Source organism: Embiotoca jacksoni, unplaced genomic scaffold (assembly GCF_022577435.1).
Source record: "Embiotoca jacksoni isolate LCO1_2020_lvr unplaced genomic scaffold, fEmbJac1.0.p SCAF_67, whole genome shotgun sequence".
NCBI classification, from domain to species: domain Eukaryota; kingdom Metazoa; phylum Chordata; class Actinopteri; family Embiotocidae; genus Embiotoca; species Embiotoca jacksoni.
The window spans coordinates 1,227,722-1,245,346 of NW_027185422.1; the positions used below are offsets into that span (position 1 = coordinate 1,227,722).

Here is a 17,625-nt window from a genome sequence, read left to right on the forward strand (position 1 = left end):
AGGCTTTCCTTCATATGTCACCTAATAGACGATTAGCTGCATCGTTACCTTGAGAGAAAGATTTTATTTTATTTCAATAAACACAGTAAAGACAAGGAGTTAAAGAAACTCTTTGTCGACCGCCTAGGTTTTAGTTCTTCAATAGAAAATTAAGGAAAGGTAATCAACATTCTCGGATTTCTCACGATTATTTTTTTTGGTCTTGGCAGAAATAATAACAGAAGGATAGCAATGTTATTTTTTGAAATTTCTAATCATTAGTAGGACAAAAGAAAATATAAAAGTTTGCACCATAAGAGGGAAATGTTACCCAAATCTGATGCTTTATCTTCTGCATGGAGATCAATTTAATCTTAAATTAGTGGACCGTAAAGGACAACAGAAACTCAGTATACAAATCAGTAATATTGCTCCTGATCCAAAACTCGGGCTGCAAAATGAACCTCCGTGCTGTTTTGGGTCTGTAGCTCAAAGTGTTGAAGAACATTACCGGCTCAGATTCTCCTTTTTGTTTCTTCAATCACACAATTTCTTGTGAAAACTATAATTTTGCCACGTTTTCGATGCTTCGAAAACCCTTTTTAATTTTAGATTTGAGGGCTTTGATGAAATGAAAAGGATTTTTGAACGTGACATTCAACTCGGGTTTGGCGCTGGTACCGGAACATTTCAAACGACACCCACACCATAAACAACAAACTTTTTGAGTCTACATGCATTTTTAATTAATTTTTGCCAGCGCAAGGTTTAATTTTAGTCTCGATATGTCACATTTTTAACTGTCAAACTCATCTTTAGTCAATTTTGAAGAAAAATGACATGGTTGTTTTATATTTAAAAAAAAATATAACTTAAATAGTTATTATGGAACACTTTCTGCACAAATACATCTGAAAACTGTAGAGAAATAGGACTAAAATAATAATCTCAGCAGACATAAAACAAAACAAGCAACAACTTAAAAGTTAGTTTTTTGCCAGAAAACAGAAAAAGGACTTCAGAATAAGAGAAACTCTTCACATCTGGCCGCTGTGATCAATAACCCATCGCCTCCCTGCACATGCAGTTTATGAGACGCGTCAGCAATATGGGAACGTCTCTGCTTTTAAATATACTCATCTGTTCTTCCTCCAGTCGCCGAGTGTCTCCTTCGTTTTGGCTCCATTACGGAACGATGGGAGTGAAGTTACAACCACAGCTTTTGATCAATAGCACCACCCACGCCGGACAATTAGTCCAATCAGACAGGCGTGCAGCAAATATCCCGTTAGTGAAGCAAGAGATCGAAGAAACGGGCGACTTTTCACTTTGATCTGCGGACTGATGAAGAGTTTCTGTCACTTAAAAAAAAAAAAAAAAAACACAACATGCCGATCGATCGATAAATTTAGACTTCACGGAGATCTTTTTTTACCGCCGGGCTGCTGTGACATGTCGACTGTTGCAACGTGTTCAGGAGGCGTAAATGGGTAATGGGCCAGTTGAGCCTTGCTCCTCTCGCGCCTGTTGCCATGGCAATTCCCATCGAGTGTTTTATTTTTTTGTCCCTTGCAGCTAATCGAGGAGGAGCAGGCCAGGAGAGAGAGGGGAGGTGAAACAGAGCGACCTCTCTTTGTCACACTGGTGTCGGTGTCACCCATGTTTGGTTTGTACAGGAAAGAACAAATGAAGGCTATGGATTAAAATTAAAGAAACAGAAATATTCAAACAGAAATGAGCTTAAAATTTACAATCTCAGAGAACGCCGGAGCATCTGAAGGAGTTTTCTTTGAGCTCGACCTGTTGCTGCTCTTCTGACCCGTCAGTAAACTCAGCTAATAAATAAAACCGGATAATCACCAGAGCATCTGAGAAGCAGAGAAAAGTGTTCAACCGATACCGGTTCCTGAACAGATTTTATAAAAAGGAAAAAAGACAAATTATGGTACAAATCTTTAGTTTTCATGCAGTTTAGGGGGGGAGAGTGTAACCCGGGTTGTTTTCTGTTGCTACAATTCACAGATGTTCCCTGAACGCCTCACTTCTTTTTTTTCTGGAATAGTAATATTTTACTCTTTTACACTGAATTTTTTTTTTAAATAAAGCAAAAACAGGTTAAGGTCAATATATATTTGTGTGTAGTAAATATTATTTGTGTTTACTTACTTATCTACATTTAGAATAAACATTTGTACAAAGCAAATCATGTTTTTACAATTATTTCTGATCACCTGCTTTTTTAAAAATATTTATTTTGTCTGTTTGAAAATTATTCTAATATCACAATTAACAGTGAGATATTAAAATTGAAATATTCTCACAGACTGCCATTAATATGAAAGAACAGCACACATACGTTCATGAATTTTGTTAAACTGTCCAAACTTTTAAAGCACAAAATATCTTCATTTTCTAATTCAGGGATCTATAGATCAAAGATACTGCGTTAGTTTTCTTTAATTAGGCATAAAGTTAAATGGTTAAATCTCCTCATATTCAGATTCCCTCATCCAATCTCCCCCCACCCCCCACGACTTCTGCCTTCACTTAAAACTTAGACGGGTTGTAGCGTTTTATTCGCTCTGAGTATCACAGGAACAACAGTACTTATCGCCACAAATCAGCGCTCTTCTAGCTCAGTTAATTAATGCCAATTAAAGCATGACTGGAGGCCAGCCATATTCTCTGCTGGAAAATCGGCATTTCCATGCTGAGCAAGCGTTTTCTGGACGAGCTCCATTACAGTTGCGACGGTGATGCCGGGGGGAGCCAATCAACACCTGGAGGGGCGGCGGCGGCGCCATCGGCGAGCGGATGATGGAAAATTTGTCCCGACTGGAACGTTTTATCACCCGATACATCAACAGCGTCTCTGACTGGCGGCCTTTTGTTTGTTTACAGTGCTTGTTTGCTTTTTTAACACTGTTGTTTTTCATACTGAAAAATTTAAATATAGTCAACATTAACTTTCTTGAACCAGCACAAAGTAAAAATTATTATAATAAAAGTTACAAAAAAGTTACGTTACAAAGTGCTTCACACAAAAACAAACCAACACAGCTATAAACTGTTAAGCTATAAAATCCGGTAACACAATGATTGTGTAATGTAAAGCAAGGACCGTTTGGGAGAACCATAAAACAATTACAGTATAAGACACGCCCCCAAAAACAGGTCTTCTTGAATCTTCTTTTCTAATGAATGAGGGATTATTTTCAGATGGACCTCCAGAAAACTAATAAGGAGTGACTTTAGCTAACAACACCGAGATAACTGATGGACACATTTTATTCACTTTGGATTTGATGAGAGAAGTTGAATGGGAGTCTATGGAGCCGGAGGCTTTTTGGAGCCGACCTCTGGTGGCACTCGCTGGTATTGCAGCTGAAGACACTTCTTGCATCGGCCTCATTTTTCAGACCCCAAAGCCACGAACACTTTTATACAGTTAATGATTTGAACAGAAACAAGACTAAATGTCCTTAAATGTAAAGTCAGCGCAAAACCGGGAATATAAAAAAGAAAGAAGGAAAGGAAACAATGAAGTGTGTCGAACAAGTGACAGTAACGTACGCAATATTATGGCCAATATGAAGAAGTAAAACGTAAAGGTAAGATTGTGTGCTTTGATATACCATAAACCTAAATATTTTATGCACTTAGGAAACTAGAACAAGACTGATCGTTCAACAGAAAATTATTACACAAGTACAGAATTGAAAATCATTTTGATTTTAGCCAAAAATCTGCTTTGGTGTTTTTCTTTTATCAGAAAGCTTCATCTTTGTCCAACATGATAATAAAGTGAATATATTTTGGGTTTTGGGGGAAAAAAAAGAAAAAGAGATCAGAGGACATCAATTTGGGGAAAAAAAAATTATGAATCCCGTAATCGAGAGAAAAATCTGTACATGACTCGTCTTAAAAACATCATCAGCTACATCCCTAAAAACGTGTAAAGCTGCAGGACCTTTTGAGCGTTATTGACGCCCTTATCTCCGTGTCCAGACTCGGCTTCATGCTGCGGCTAAAAATGAGAGCCAGCGGAGGCTTTTACGCTGCAAAAAATGTCCCTCTGAGCAGCCAGTGTGTCGAATTCCTGACTGAATTTAAATGTATTTACAGTAATCTGGACTCGTGAAGTGACCTGCTTTCAATTATCAACGAGTTCTTGAAGACAAACGAAAACCGAAGATGAACACAAGTCGAATTTTCTCGTTCCCTGAAAAAAAAAAAAACACTCACTACCACACGAGCGGCTCACTTTGTGCAGCGTACTAACGCCGAGCCTTGTAGGCCTCTGTCTGCCGAGACGGCGAGTCAACAATGAAAATGTCAAAGTCGCCGATTCGAGCGGCGAGCTTTGCCTCTTTTCCCTTTCGTACCGGGTAATGTCGAGGTCGTGCGCTTTTAAAATAGCAAAAAGTCCACAGGGGTCGAAGGAGGTCGGGGGGTGGAGGGGGGGGGGGGGTGTCATCACTCGTCAATGAATTCTGGACTCTCAAATCCTGCAATGGCGGTTTGTTTGGTTTTTATTTTGGAGGGGAAAAAAAAAGAATCAAATATGTCTTAATTTGAAGTTTCATCGCGTCGCAGTAACGAGCTGTCGCAGTAACGAGCTGTTGTCCTCGCGGGTATTGAGATGTTACCTTCGGCTGTCACACTCTCCCTTTTGTTGTTGGAAAAATATGTAGAAAGAAAAGAGAGAGAGGACGTCCTCGGGCCGAACAATACCGAGCTCACTCACCGTGGCTTTTCGCTGCCAGGACGAAACAGCCAGCTCAGAGCGATCCGAGCCGGCTGTGTGGCCCGATAGAGCGCCGAGCTGCCAATCAACCGGCACAACGGACCGCCATTGTCTACTTCGCAGACAATGGCAGGGGTGGGGGGGGGGTGGGCAGCCTGACAGCGGCTATTAAAGCATGTCGGACACACGGCGGGGGGGAACAATGGCTGGAGGTGCAACCACCGTAAATCTTACATCAGAACCTCATATTTATTTGGCAACTCGTACTTTTTAAATTAATCTAATCTAAACACACACATGAGGCGTTTAGGGGACATCTGTAAATTGTAGCTACAGAAAAAAAAAAACAGGGTTACACTCTCCCCCTCTAAACTGCATGAAAACTAAAGATCTGCACCATAACGTGTCATGTTCTTTTTTTCTTCAAATAGATTTAATAAAAACAAAAAAAGAAAGTATTGTTCAGGAACGAATGTCAATATCAAAGATGATTTATGCCGGTTTAAAAATTTTGAACAATCCCCGGCTGTATTAACGGCAGCCTAATAAAAAAAAAAAAAAGTGTGTTTTGACTTTGAGGAGTTGCAGTTGCCCCCATTTGAACAGTTTTTGAAAAAAAGAAAAAAAAAAAAGGAAAAAGAAGAAGAAGCCCAAAGACAAAAATAACAGAAGTGAAGAACAAAGGACTCCTTATAGGACTCCTCAGTCAGGTCACACCTCTTCTTTTTTTTCCCCACCAAAGTGAAACGAGGTCACCCGAAGCAGTCACAACATGGACGGAGAGCCCGTCTGAGCTCGGGGCTAAAAATAAAACGTACCGCGGCACGCTTCGTCTCATCCCCGGAATATGTCAGAATAAGATTACGGGGCACATTTCAGAAAAGGACACGGCGCAGACAGGAAACGACTTGAGCTGATGAATTTAGAACAAACGCACCGTTGCCTGAAATAAACCAAACGGCAGGTCGGGGTAACGTCCGGCCGCGTCCGGCCGCGTCCGGCCGCCTGATCTCCGGACGGACCGTCGTCACGCTTAATGACATCACGCAGGAGACGACAGCTGAGCGCTCTGTTATCTCTGCCGGCTCCCTCGGTGCCTTTAAACCCTGCAGAGATGTTGATAAGTGAGCCCAGAGCTTCCCAGTAAAACCAATGAATCCAGGACGACCGGCGGTTACAGAAAACAAAAGGCTGGAACAGAAATCTCTGCGGAGTAACTCGGTTAACGTCCACCAGACCCGGTGAAGGCAAAGATAAAAAAAAAATAAAAAAAAGTGTTTCAAAGACTCAGATGTAAAATCGTTTTAGGGCTTTTTTTTTTTTCTTTTTTTTTATATTTAGGTTGATTCTCAGCAGGAGGCAGCGAGGGGAAGAGTAAAGCTCCCCGTCCCGAACTGCAGTTACGTCCATTAACTATTATTCATCGACTTACTTCCAGCGCGCTCGTTTCATTTCAGTCGTGCATCTTTCTGCCACTGAAAGTCTAATTTCTCTTGTTTCTCTGATCTGCTGCTTCACAGACACGGGGATGGAAGAAAAGCCGAAAGTTAAACTATCAATGGACAAAACCTCGACGTCAAGCTATCAAACTGTAGTTCAACATCCTGGACGTGTGTTTTTATCCAGAAGTTGCAACATCTGCAGTTTTAATGTATGTAGAGTTTGTTTTTGGTTTTTTTATGACATTTTTAAAACGTGTGTTGGACAGCTTACCGTTGACGCAGACCTCGTACGGCGAACACAGCTCGTTCTCGAACAGGCAACCTGTCGGCACGGAAACACAACGACAACAAACTGGTTAGCGGCAAGAAACTAACATCATACGCACAATTTTGTTCCATTTGAACTTGGAAATTAGAATTTCCTGAGTTCCTAATCAGGAATTTCAACTGGAAGTTGGATTTCCAAATCAGAAACTCAGAACAACCTCACAAGCCCCCCCCCCCCCCGTGACCTTTTTTGCTGTTCTCATGCACTTTAGAGGGGGAGAGCGTTCTGCAGCTTCAATTTACAGAAAAACTGGTTTTAAAAAGAGTGAAATTACGTGGGTTTTTTTTTTTATCGACGACTTGAAACGCGGTCGACTCGGGCGCGCCGTCGTTCTAGCCCGACCTCCTATTTACGAAATAAAAGGAACGTAACATCATCCTGCCACATATCTCAAATCAAATCTAACTGCATGAACAGATATCGCTTGGAACCAGCCCTTTAATTCTGCCATTAAAGGAATATTTATCTATTTTAAGATGTTGGGGCCGAGTGGTTTATTAAGATGTCACACCTCCTGTGTTTTATGTCAGTTTTTTTTTTTGCTTCGCTACATTTGTCAGCCGAGGGCAGTAAATGCTTGCAGTTATCCTGGTTTAACACCCGGCCGACGGAGGAACAGCATGATGCATCGAATCGGCTCCTTCAGAGCTTTTCAGGAGATCTGGCGGCATTTATTACACCGGACGTCTCCGTCTCAGCACCCCGTCCCAAACAAAGACACTTCTAAAAAATCTGTTGCTTGTATATATATTTCTGAACCTGCTGTAGATCTGGAGAGTAGCTGCAGCAGCACAATGTTCTTTCCTGTCACAAACAGGATTTAGTTGGTTGCGGTTAGTTCAGGCAGCAGCTTGGCTCGGCGCTCGGCACCGTGGCCCGATCACAGCATCACGTTCAACGTTTTTAAATCAGTGTTTTTCTGCAGGAGAATTGCATTAAAAAAAAACTGAATTCAGAAAAATAGGAAGAGATTCTAAAAGCAGCTGTTTCAGTTGCTGTCATCAACTAAAACCACAACAATTACTGTGTACTACGATCATTTCTACCACTACTACTGCCACATATGTATTCTCACTGCATTCCACAGTACTAATACTGTGTTTTCTGTCCGTCACCATCTTTGTCAGTTCAGAGCGGTTTGGAGCAGGAAGTGACCATATTTGGACGAGCTGGGGGAGGAGCCAGTGGTGGATCTGACCGATCTGATTGGAAACCTGACGATGCTACGCCCCCGCCCACCGATAGCTGTAACCTGACTGCACCACAGGCCTGTCAATCAAACAGACACGCCCCCAAAAACAGGTCTTCTTGAATCTTCTTTTCTAATGAATGAGGGATTATTTTCAGATGGACCTCCAGAAAACTAATAAGAAGGAGTGACTTTAGCTAACAACACCGAGATAACTGATGGACACATTTTATTCACTTTGGATTTGATGAGAGAAGTTGAATGGGAGTCTATGGAGCCGGAGGCTTTTTGGAGCCGACCTCTAGTGGCACTCGCTGGTATTGCAGCTGAAGACACTTCTGGATCGGAACCATTTTTCGTGGTTTGACGTGTATTCACTCTGGGATATAAAAACACGTACAACCACACACACATTAGGAAAATACACCCAGGCTTAACGAGCTTTGTTGCCGGAGCACCAGCTGAAACTAGCTAAATAATGGGATGCTGTAACCATGGCAACACTTGCTCATCGACGAGCGGCACCCCCCTCCCCCTTCTGCCTGCCGGGGATCAAAGAGTGGCAGCGATTACCTCTCCTCATCCTCATCTCACCACATTCATACTGCATGAGCTCCTGTCTTCAGTCTGCGGTTCGTGTTGTTCAGCTCGACACAAACCTCGCAGCTGCACACGTCCACACCTGAGACAAAAAAAAACAAAACTGCTTTTGGGCAGCGAGCAGCTCGACCGGAACAGTTTTGGAGTAATTTAAGATAAAACTCAGCATCAGCGGTTTGAATGCAGCCTGCTTCCTCCAGCTGAGGACTTTCCTGTTGTGGAAACCTGCTCCTGCAGCTTGTTGGGCCGAGACTGTAGTTTCCGTCCGAACACATCGAGTTGTGTTGTGTTTATAAAAAAAAATGTGCACTTAGAAAAACGCCAGATTGAGGTTCTGAGTTCAAAACCAGTTCCAGACTTTCCTTTCAATATTTTCGCCTAAAGAAAAATGTTCATTTTTAAACATTTATTGAAGATGAATAACATCCACAAAGTGTTCACAGTGAACATATCTAAATCCCAATTCATCCGCGAAGCAAACTAGTAAGAGGTTAAACTCATAATATAATTCTAATTCTAGAAGGTCATTTTGCAACAGCTGGATGAATCTAACAAAAATGTCACATTCACCCTTCCCCTGAATTTATGCCGTTGTGATCCAAAATGTGCCTGAATAGTATCAATTTGTTATTGTTCACCTAACAGCAGCTTATTGAGCTGGTTTGGGTGGAGCTCAGCTATGTGAATAAATGTTACTAAACACAAGGAAGCTCTCGGACTCTTTCGCTTTCTCAAAGTAGTTCTTAGAGGGAAAAAAATGATCTTCTCATTTGACTTGACTGCAGTTCAGCATCTGTTGACGTTAACAACATCAAGACAAACACAAAAGCAGAATGGGAGCCGGTTTTGAAAAACAATAAACGTTTCTTCATCAGCTGGAGGTAAATTATTAGACTTCTCTGTTAAAAGTGGTATGAAACAAACAAAAAAAGATGATTAAATTGATCATTGTGATTCATTTTAGATGCAAAAAACGTTCTTCACCCTCGAAAGTCTTTGCTGTTATTTTGGGACAGAAAAGTTGAACTTGCCAAAATAAATCAAAATTCAACCGGGAGCGTAAAAAAAAAAAAGGATCGCATAAATTACCAAAAAACACCCGCTGTCAAGCTACGTCTTAATTTTGTCACAGCGACCTCGTTCCTTTTTTTTTTTACCCAGGATGCCGTTTGTCTATAATGAACACGTATCAGAGTGAAGTCATTTGCCACGAGCGTCGTGTCATGTTTGCTGGATGTTCATTATGTTTGTGTTTTTGGTGTAATTAAAAGGGAGAATCACCCCGTGGCTGTATTTGTTTACGTCTCTGAGGAGAAAAAGTCGAAGTCTTCACGGCAAATTCCAGTAAGACGAAGCCTCGTTAAAAAGAAAAAAGAGCGAGACGTGTAACGCAAGAAACGCTGTTTTTATATTACGGCAGCGTTTGGACCAGTTCCTCCAAAATAGCATGAAAAAAAATAAATACAAAAAAAGACAACATATACAAGCTAGAAAAGGAACACAAAAGAATTTATTTGAAATTGTATTTTCAGATTGATTTTACTGCAGCAGTTGTTGTGACGGCATCGCATGCTCAAAAGGACGTGATTTTGTAATGAAATCAGGTGTTTATTGTTTTTAATAGATTTGCATTTTATTTTATGACTACTTTACTGCTCCTGTTTTTTCTGTACTTCATCACTTCCTCATTATCAAACAACATCTTTTTGTGTACAAAACGTTTTGGATGTTCTTGCAATAGGGCTAGAAATCATGATTTCTTTATCGTTTGTTTGTTTGTTTGTTTACCTCCCCATTAGCCTTTCAGTCGCAGCAGCAATTTTTCCTCATTATTTACATGGTGAAAATACAAAATGCACTGCCGTACAACTGAATAAAACAGTAAACAACTGACGCAATTTAACACAAACACAAAAGAAATATAAATATAAATAAAATATATCCGACTGAATCTACAACGATCAACTAGATAAATATCATCACTTAACATAGAAACCTATGAAACTCTGACACCAAAGAATGCTTATTAATAATGAACTTTCTTGTGCTCTTTTAAAAATTTTAAAGACATTATTTGGTTGCATAACGAAGTAAGTTCCACTTTTGCATATCTCTGTATGTTACTGTACATTAAACTGATCTAGTCCTAAAGTTAATATTATGTTAGTATAAAATAAATTGTTTTGAAAAAAAGTCAAAAAGTTTGGTTTGTTATACCTGTTTTATTGATAAGTTATCCTGAGATCATGTTTTGGTTTTAAAAATAAAGAATAGTTTGATTCAATTTTTGTTAAAACACATTGAATATGAGTCCATTATTGCTGCTATTGTAAATGTATTTGACTATAAAGTAAACAACGCCTATAAGAGATATGTTACGAAGATGACTTTAAGAGAAAATAAAAGATGACTAAAGGGGGGGAATGATGATTTATTTTTCCCATTTCACCTGCACATAAGAGCTCCCTCCTACCAGCTCGAGGTGGATGATGTAGAAAAATGATTCTGCTTGCATGCTTTTGGACTTCAGCTGCCACCTGAGGTTTTTTTTTGTGCCCTCTCCGCTTTCATCACTCCTCGGCAGCAGGGTGTGAAATGGGTTTGCGGTATTTCACTGTGGACAAGGCGGCGACGGGGGAGGAACGGGATTTCAATCAGCTTCACCCTGTGAGCAAAAAGAGCAGCGTCCAGGCCATGGGGCCTTTTAATGCTTCCTGGCAGGAAGGTACTACATTTCCCACAATGCCATCTGTTTCTTTGTGTCAAGACACCTGCTGCTCCTGAGGGAGAGCGGCCAAAACATTAAACTGAGAGCGTTCACCTCGACAAAATGTGAGCCAACCATTTAATTGGCCACAGAAACATTTACGTCTCGAGTGGTTTGAAAGTGACATATTTAAAAATTATGAAAAAAGATCTAAACAGTTTTACATTTGGTTGGCCATGTCTGGGGTTTCTGACTTTATCTGCAATTATTATGAGAGTTTCATAAGATGTATCCTCAGATAATCTTTATTTTCACATCTTAAAGGCTGAACGTAAACACTCGTTCGCTTTTTATCCCCGATTCAAACGGGTCAAATCGAACCTAGCACCAGGACTTTTACTGCAGCTTTTCTTACAAAGCTTTAAGTGTACTAAAGAATAAGTTGGGTTACTAAATTCAATACTGTAAAATTAAATGAAAATAGTTAACTAAAGACATGCTGGTCATTTGGCCTCGGAAGTGATGCTAAATCACTAGTGTGGTCAGGAGGCTAGCCATGTTAACATTAATTATCATTTAATTACTTAATTGATCATTGTCATTTAATAATAAAAAAATGTAGTGCCTTTTGAGCACCACCTTAGAAAAAAGGCATTTAATCAAATTAGGAGCAGAGATAAGCCCATAAAGTTGGTTTGAACTTTCATATAGCATCCTGGATAGGCCCCTAAAAAATGACAGTGTGTGAAACAAAGATTTTCTAATGTCACCAGCGATGCCGCCACCCCCCCACACCCACCGCACCCACCCACCCCCACATGGCTGATGAAAAAAACGGGGCTTCCTAATTGGCTGCCGGTGTGTTAAAGGCCTTCATTTTGTTTTCCTTTTGTTTCTAAGATGACAACAATCCTGTTTGTTTGGGCTGCAGCTCCAAAGACAAAATGATCAATCTCTACAACCTGACAATTTCCGACAAAACAAACAAGAGGAAGGATTTTTGAAGCAAAAGGCAGAATCTTTTTCTTTTTTTTTTTTGCAGCGGAGCGGGAAAAATCCCCGAGGGGAGGTGTGCGCGAAGACGCCTGCTTGAATTGGCGGTAATCTCTCTTCGTCATCCTCCTCCTCCGTCTCCTACGGCGACAAAACAATCGTATTTTTTATCCTCCTCTTCCTCTGACTGTTCAAAAAAGCAAAGCGCTGATCCATCTGGTTCAATGCAGGTTTAAATTTACTGTCGAGCTCTAAGCTGCTGGCTGCTTTTATTGTGTGGATTTTAATTTTTTTTTTCCATAAATAAACAATCAATATAAAGACATAAAACGTTCAAAAAAGACGCTTTATTTGGAGGGTAAATGGAGGTAATGTTGGTGATGATGCCAAATGGCACAGAAAAGCTTTCAGTCACACCGTTAGCTGGTAAAAATAACACATTTATTTAGGTGCAATTTAATGGAAGGACTAATGACGTTTAAGAAGCTGTCGCTTATAAATGATTTTCATTTCATATGCAGCTAAATTGCACTTTATAATATGTTTTGTAGTGAATTAAATACCCGGCATTCAGAAGGTCAGACTATTTCAGATTCCTGCAAACTTAATATTTTGGGAATTTAAGGGATGTGCGAAAATATACTGATAATTATGCGTAAGTTGACTGATATTGCAACAACATACGACTGCTAACGATAAACAAATATATCTCCAACGAGTGATATTCATCTGTCCGTGCTGTTTATTATAGATCAGTGATGGTAAACATGTCTACTGACTTAACTGTTGAAGGCCATAAATATCAAAAGAAGCTGAGCTGGGAGCTCTCCAGTGAATCCTCATCCTCACCACCACCACCACCATCATCATCATCATCATCATCATCATCGCGAGTATGAAGCACAACCGAACCCTGCAGGGCCAAAACAGACACATTTCACTGAGATAAATTCTCCGAGCAGATGCAGCTTCACCTGGTGGTGGTGGTGGTGGGGGGGGGGGGGGGGCAGCAGCTTGCAGCAGGCAGCGATGAAGCAGAAACAGAAGCAGGACATCGTTAAGAGTGACGGGCTTTTCATCACACAGCCTTGATCAATATGTTCCAAGTCGAAAGCACCAGCTGGACTTCAGGAGACGCTGATAATACTTTCAGCTTTTCACCTGAGATGAACCTCTATAACGTCACCACAAACTCCTGGCAGGAGGACGACAACATTACCCAGGTCGGTCTTTAAGTAGGTATAAAAAAAAAAAAAAAAAAAATAAAATAAAATTAAAAAAAAAAAAAAAAAAAAAATATATATATATATATATATATATATATATATATATATATATATATAGTTCTTTTGCATGAAAAGTTCCTAAACAAGATTCTGTCCGTCACCATCTTTGCTAGTTCGGAGCGGTTTGGAGCAGGAAGTGACCATATTTGGACGAGCTGGGGGAGGAGCCAGCGGTGGATCTGACCGATCTGATTGGAAACCTGACGATACTACGTCCCGCCCACCAATAGCTGTAACCTGACTGCACCACAGGCCTGTCAATCAAACAGACACGCCCCCCAAAAACAGGTCTTCTTGAATCTTCTTTTCTAATGAATGAGGGATTATTTTCAGATGGACCTCCAGAAAACTAATAAGAAGGAGTGACTTTAGCTAACAACACCGAGATAACTCATTTTATTCACATCTTATTTCATGAGAGAAGTTAAACAAAAGTCTAAGGAGCCGGTGGCCATCGGTGGTACTGCACTTTGTGGCACTTCAGACTCGAAAGCTACATGTGAAACTGAGCGCAACGCATTAAATTACTTCTTGGACTTCCTTTTCAGTTGACTGATTTACAAAAGATTTTTACGAATTTACGAAGCTACTTTAATAAACAGTCAATGATCTCAAAGCAGTCGTTGCTAGCCGACAATATCAGACACTCTGGAGCATTTTGGTTGGTGTGAATAAAATAAATACTAGAAATCCCAGCGCAGGTATCAAGGTTTCCTAAAAGCAGAAAAAAATACAAAATAAAAATGTAAGATTCATCACTGCCAATGGAATCTAATTCTAAACCAATCAGATCGCTCCGCCGCTGTGACATCACCGCTCCCATACACCCGTCTATGTCCTGGCGTAGTACGGCGCAGTTACAGTAAACCAACCGCTGCAGCTCTGCCCCGACCCGACCAATCACCACCAATGAAATGTTAATGAGCGTTGCCGCGGTGACGGTCACACCTGGTGAACCCTCTGGGACCTTCTCCAGGCCCCTCCCTCCTTCCCTCCCTCCTAACGATTAAGGAGACGATCAAACATCCTCACATTGTCTACATGGTCAGCGATGCCTCCGAATATTTTAAACTGAATTAAGAGTCACTACAGCTGAGTGAATTTTATTTTGAAAAGACTTCTGAGATATCTACAAAACTGAGGGTAAAGTATTTATACATCACGACTACGTCAACGCCGACCCCTCTCCTTCTTTCAAGAAGGAGCACGAAATAAGGGAAATAACAACAATAAACACAAAACAGACAAAAAAAACAACAACTTTTAGCTGCTAGAAGCACAAAAACAAAACAAAAACGACCAGACCTAAATATGTTCACGCATTCAATTTGGGGTTTTGGGTATGCCAGGCGAACGTAAGCAGGATCCAAATCCTCATCAAAACTTCCCCATTTTCAGAATGTACATTGTTGTTATTGTTGTTGTTGTTGTTATTGTTGTTGTTGTTGTTGAACGACACGAAAAGCACGAATATGCAAACGGAGGCTTCAGCTCGGTGCTCCAGTGAGTCCTGTTGGCTGCCATACTCTCTGCATGCTGGTTATGTAATCTGGAGACACACACACACACACACACACACACACACACACACACACACACACACCTCCCTCACCAGCTTCTTCTTCCTCCTCCTCATCCTCCTCCTCCTCCTCATCACATCTCCGCATCACTCGTCCCGCAGGCTCCACATCTCAACTATTAGATTTCGTCTATTTATAGCCTCCGTGCACGAGAGAAATTAATGTCACCAGTCGACACACACACACACACACACACACACACACACACACACACACACACACACACACACACACATTTTAATATCCGATCAATAACCTCGGTCAGGAGCTGGAAATCGGAGAGTGTGTGTGTCATCTCGGTTTTCATTGCTTTGCAGCGATGTTATCGCTGACGGCTGCTCCTCTTGTTTACAAGCGAGCGTACACAGACTCAGCGCTGCTTGTTTTTATTTTTTATTTTTTTATTTTTAATTTATATTTAGTACTCATATTTACTTATTTTTCTCAGTATGTTATTCAATACTTCATTTTACTCTATATTTTGTGTATTTATTTAGCTGTGGCTTTCTTGCCTACTTTTACTTTTCATTGTAACACTTTTAAAATGAATTAATTACTTTGACATTAGTATTTCAACTAATATTCTTGTGGGCTACGAAGCGATTTCCATATTTTATTGTTGTTGTGCAGTTTATTTTATTAATTTTCTCTGCTTTATTAAAAGCAATTCCATAAAAATATAAAACTCCTGAATTTTGGGAATATTTTTTAAATTAATTAATTATTTCTTTATTTTTAGTTGCAACTTGTTCCTATTTCATTTCCATATTATATTGTGTAAATATTACTTATGTCGAATACATTTTTATTTTTTTATTTGCAGTCCTGAACTTTTTTTTTTCATATAGTTTTTTTTATTAATTTATATACTAATCATTTTAGATTTATTGGTCATTTTATAGTATTTTGTAAAAGTTTTTATTTTTAAAATGACTTTACAAAACGTATTCTTCTGTTTGCAGTTTAACTGTAGTTGGAAACACTTCTGTCACATTCAGGCCTCCTCTATTTAATAAAGGATCGTTGCACCGTATTTTCCTCCCGCTGCGGTTTGCTGTCTCGCGGTGCTCCGGTTATTTTTCTCCGGTTATTTTCCTCTCGTTTTGCTCTGAGCTCTCGTAGATGTGCAGCGGAGGTTGTTTTTTTTTTGTTTTGTTGTTTTTTTTTTGCGGAAACGAGTTGCAGGACCTCCGTGTTTGTGTCCTCAGGTGAAGCTGCGGTGAATCAGCTGCTCTTTGACACGGTGCAGAAAACCGTCCGCAAAATGGCTCTGAGGGACGGAGCTCCGCTGTCATTCAAATAAATTATAATTATCATAATCATCCGTTAATTTACTCACCGAATCTCCTCTCAGCAGCCGCCGGGAAGCGGCTCAGGGACGCGGCGAGGAGGAGGAGGAGGAGGAGGTGGAGGAAGGAGAAAGGATCCATGTCTGTTCTTCTCTCGGCTGTTAAAAGGCCATTTCTTTCGGCGGGGGCTGGTTCGTCTTCCTTCCCGAGCACAGCGGTCCCTCCGCGGCTGGAGGAGCAGAGGAGGAGACGGTGGGTGGATGGAAGGATGGATGTCGGAGGAGGAGAGGAGAGGAGAGAGAGAGGAGGATGCAGGGCGTTTCTGCTGCTGGAAGCTCGAGCTCTCGCAGCATCGAAACACGTGCGCTTACATACGCTACTTCCGGTGTGCACTTTCCAAAGTAAAAGTCTAAAACACAATATTCTGCCTTTTTTTTTTTTTTTTTATGTGACGTAAAAAAAAAAACAAGATGGAAAAAGGGAAAATTTAAAACCATTATAGAACAGGAAGTAATGTTTATATGTTTACACATCTAAACCGTCACAAAGTACAATTAAAAACACATTTTAAGAGTCACATCTAAACCTTAAGACCACATATAAACAGTAGAAGTTGTTTTATTGTTGTTTTTGTGTTTTACTTTCTATAAATTGTCCCTTCAGCGTTCTGATTTTCAAAATAAAGCCCTTATTGACGATGCATACTAGTATAAAGCAGTTACAACTTTAAATATATATATTTAAATCAAATATATATATTTAATTATGCCCCACGCCTTTTTAAAAACTATTTACTTCTGACACGCTCAACAAAACACAGTTTCCCTTCATAGTAGATATCTTAGTATTAGTCCATTTCATAATAGTATTACACCATATAATCGTTTATTTTACAGTCCAATGTTGTTATTCTTTTACATATCCCTTCGTCCTACCATCTCTCTCTCGTTTAAAACTTTTATTTTGAAGGTTGAATCGCTTGATATCCGGTTTTAGTGTTTTTCCTCCAGACTTGACGGATTCACGGACCTCCCCTCCTCTCTGATTCAGCACCACTGCTGCCTTCAGGTGCTGTCGGAAATAAAGCAGGTCTGAGCAGGTGAAAGAAACGGAAGTTGTTGGTTTTTTTTATCTTATTTTGCTGAGAAATGTCGGAAACACGTGACGAACTCTGAATAAATACGGAATAAAGTCTCTTGAAGTCCTTTTAGAAGACATTAATTGGCCTCAGTGAAACTATAATAGTCATTTTAATAAAAAATGTAAGAAAAAAAATAGTCATGGAAAATAAAAGATTATAAAATCCCCTAAAACTGTGGTTGAGTTGCTTTTAAAGTGCACTTCTTTTCATAATTTTAGAGATTGTAGATTTTTAAAACATTTCCTTTAAATGACCAAGTCCACTTTATTTGGGGGATTTAAATTAAAATTGACTCACCATCAAACCATCAAACCATCAAACCTTCCTTCCTTCGTCTCTCCAGC

At 40.0% G+C, this 17,625-nt stretch overlaps 1 pseudogene; it reads right to left on the minus strand.

Moving 5' to 3' along the window:
- The window catches only part of LOC138214078 (receptor-type tyrosine-protein phosphatase N2-like), a 147,981-nt pseudogene extending 131,499 nt beyond the window's left edge, over positions 1–16,482 (minus strand).
- Positions 16,483–17,625: the final 1,143 nt, after the last annotated feature.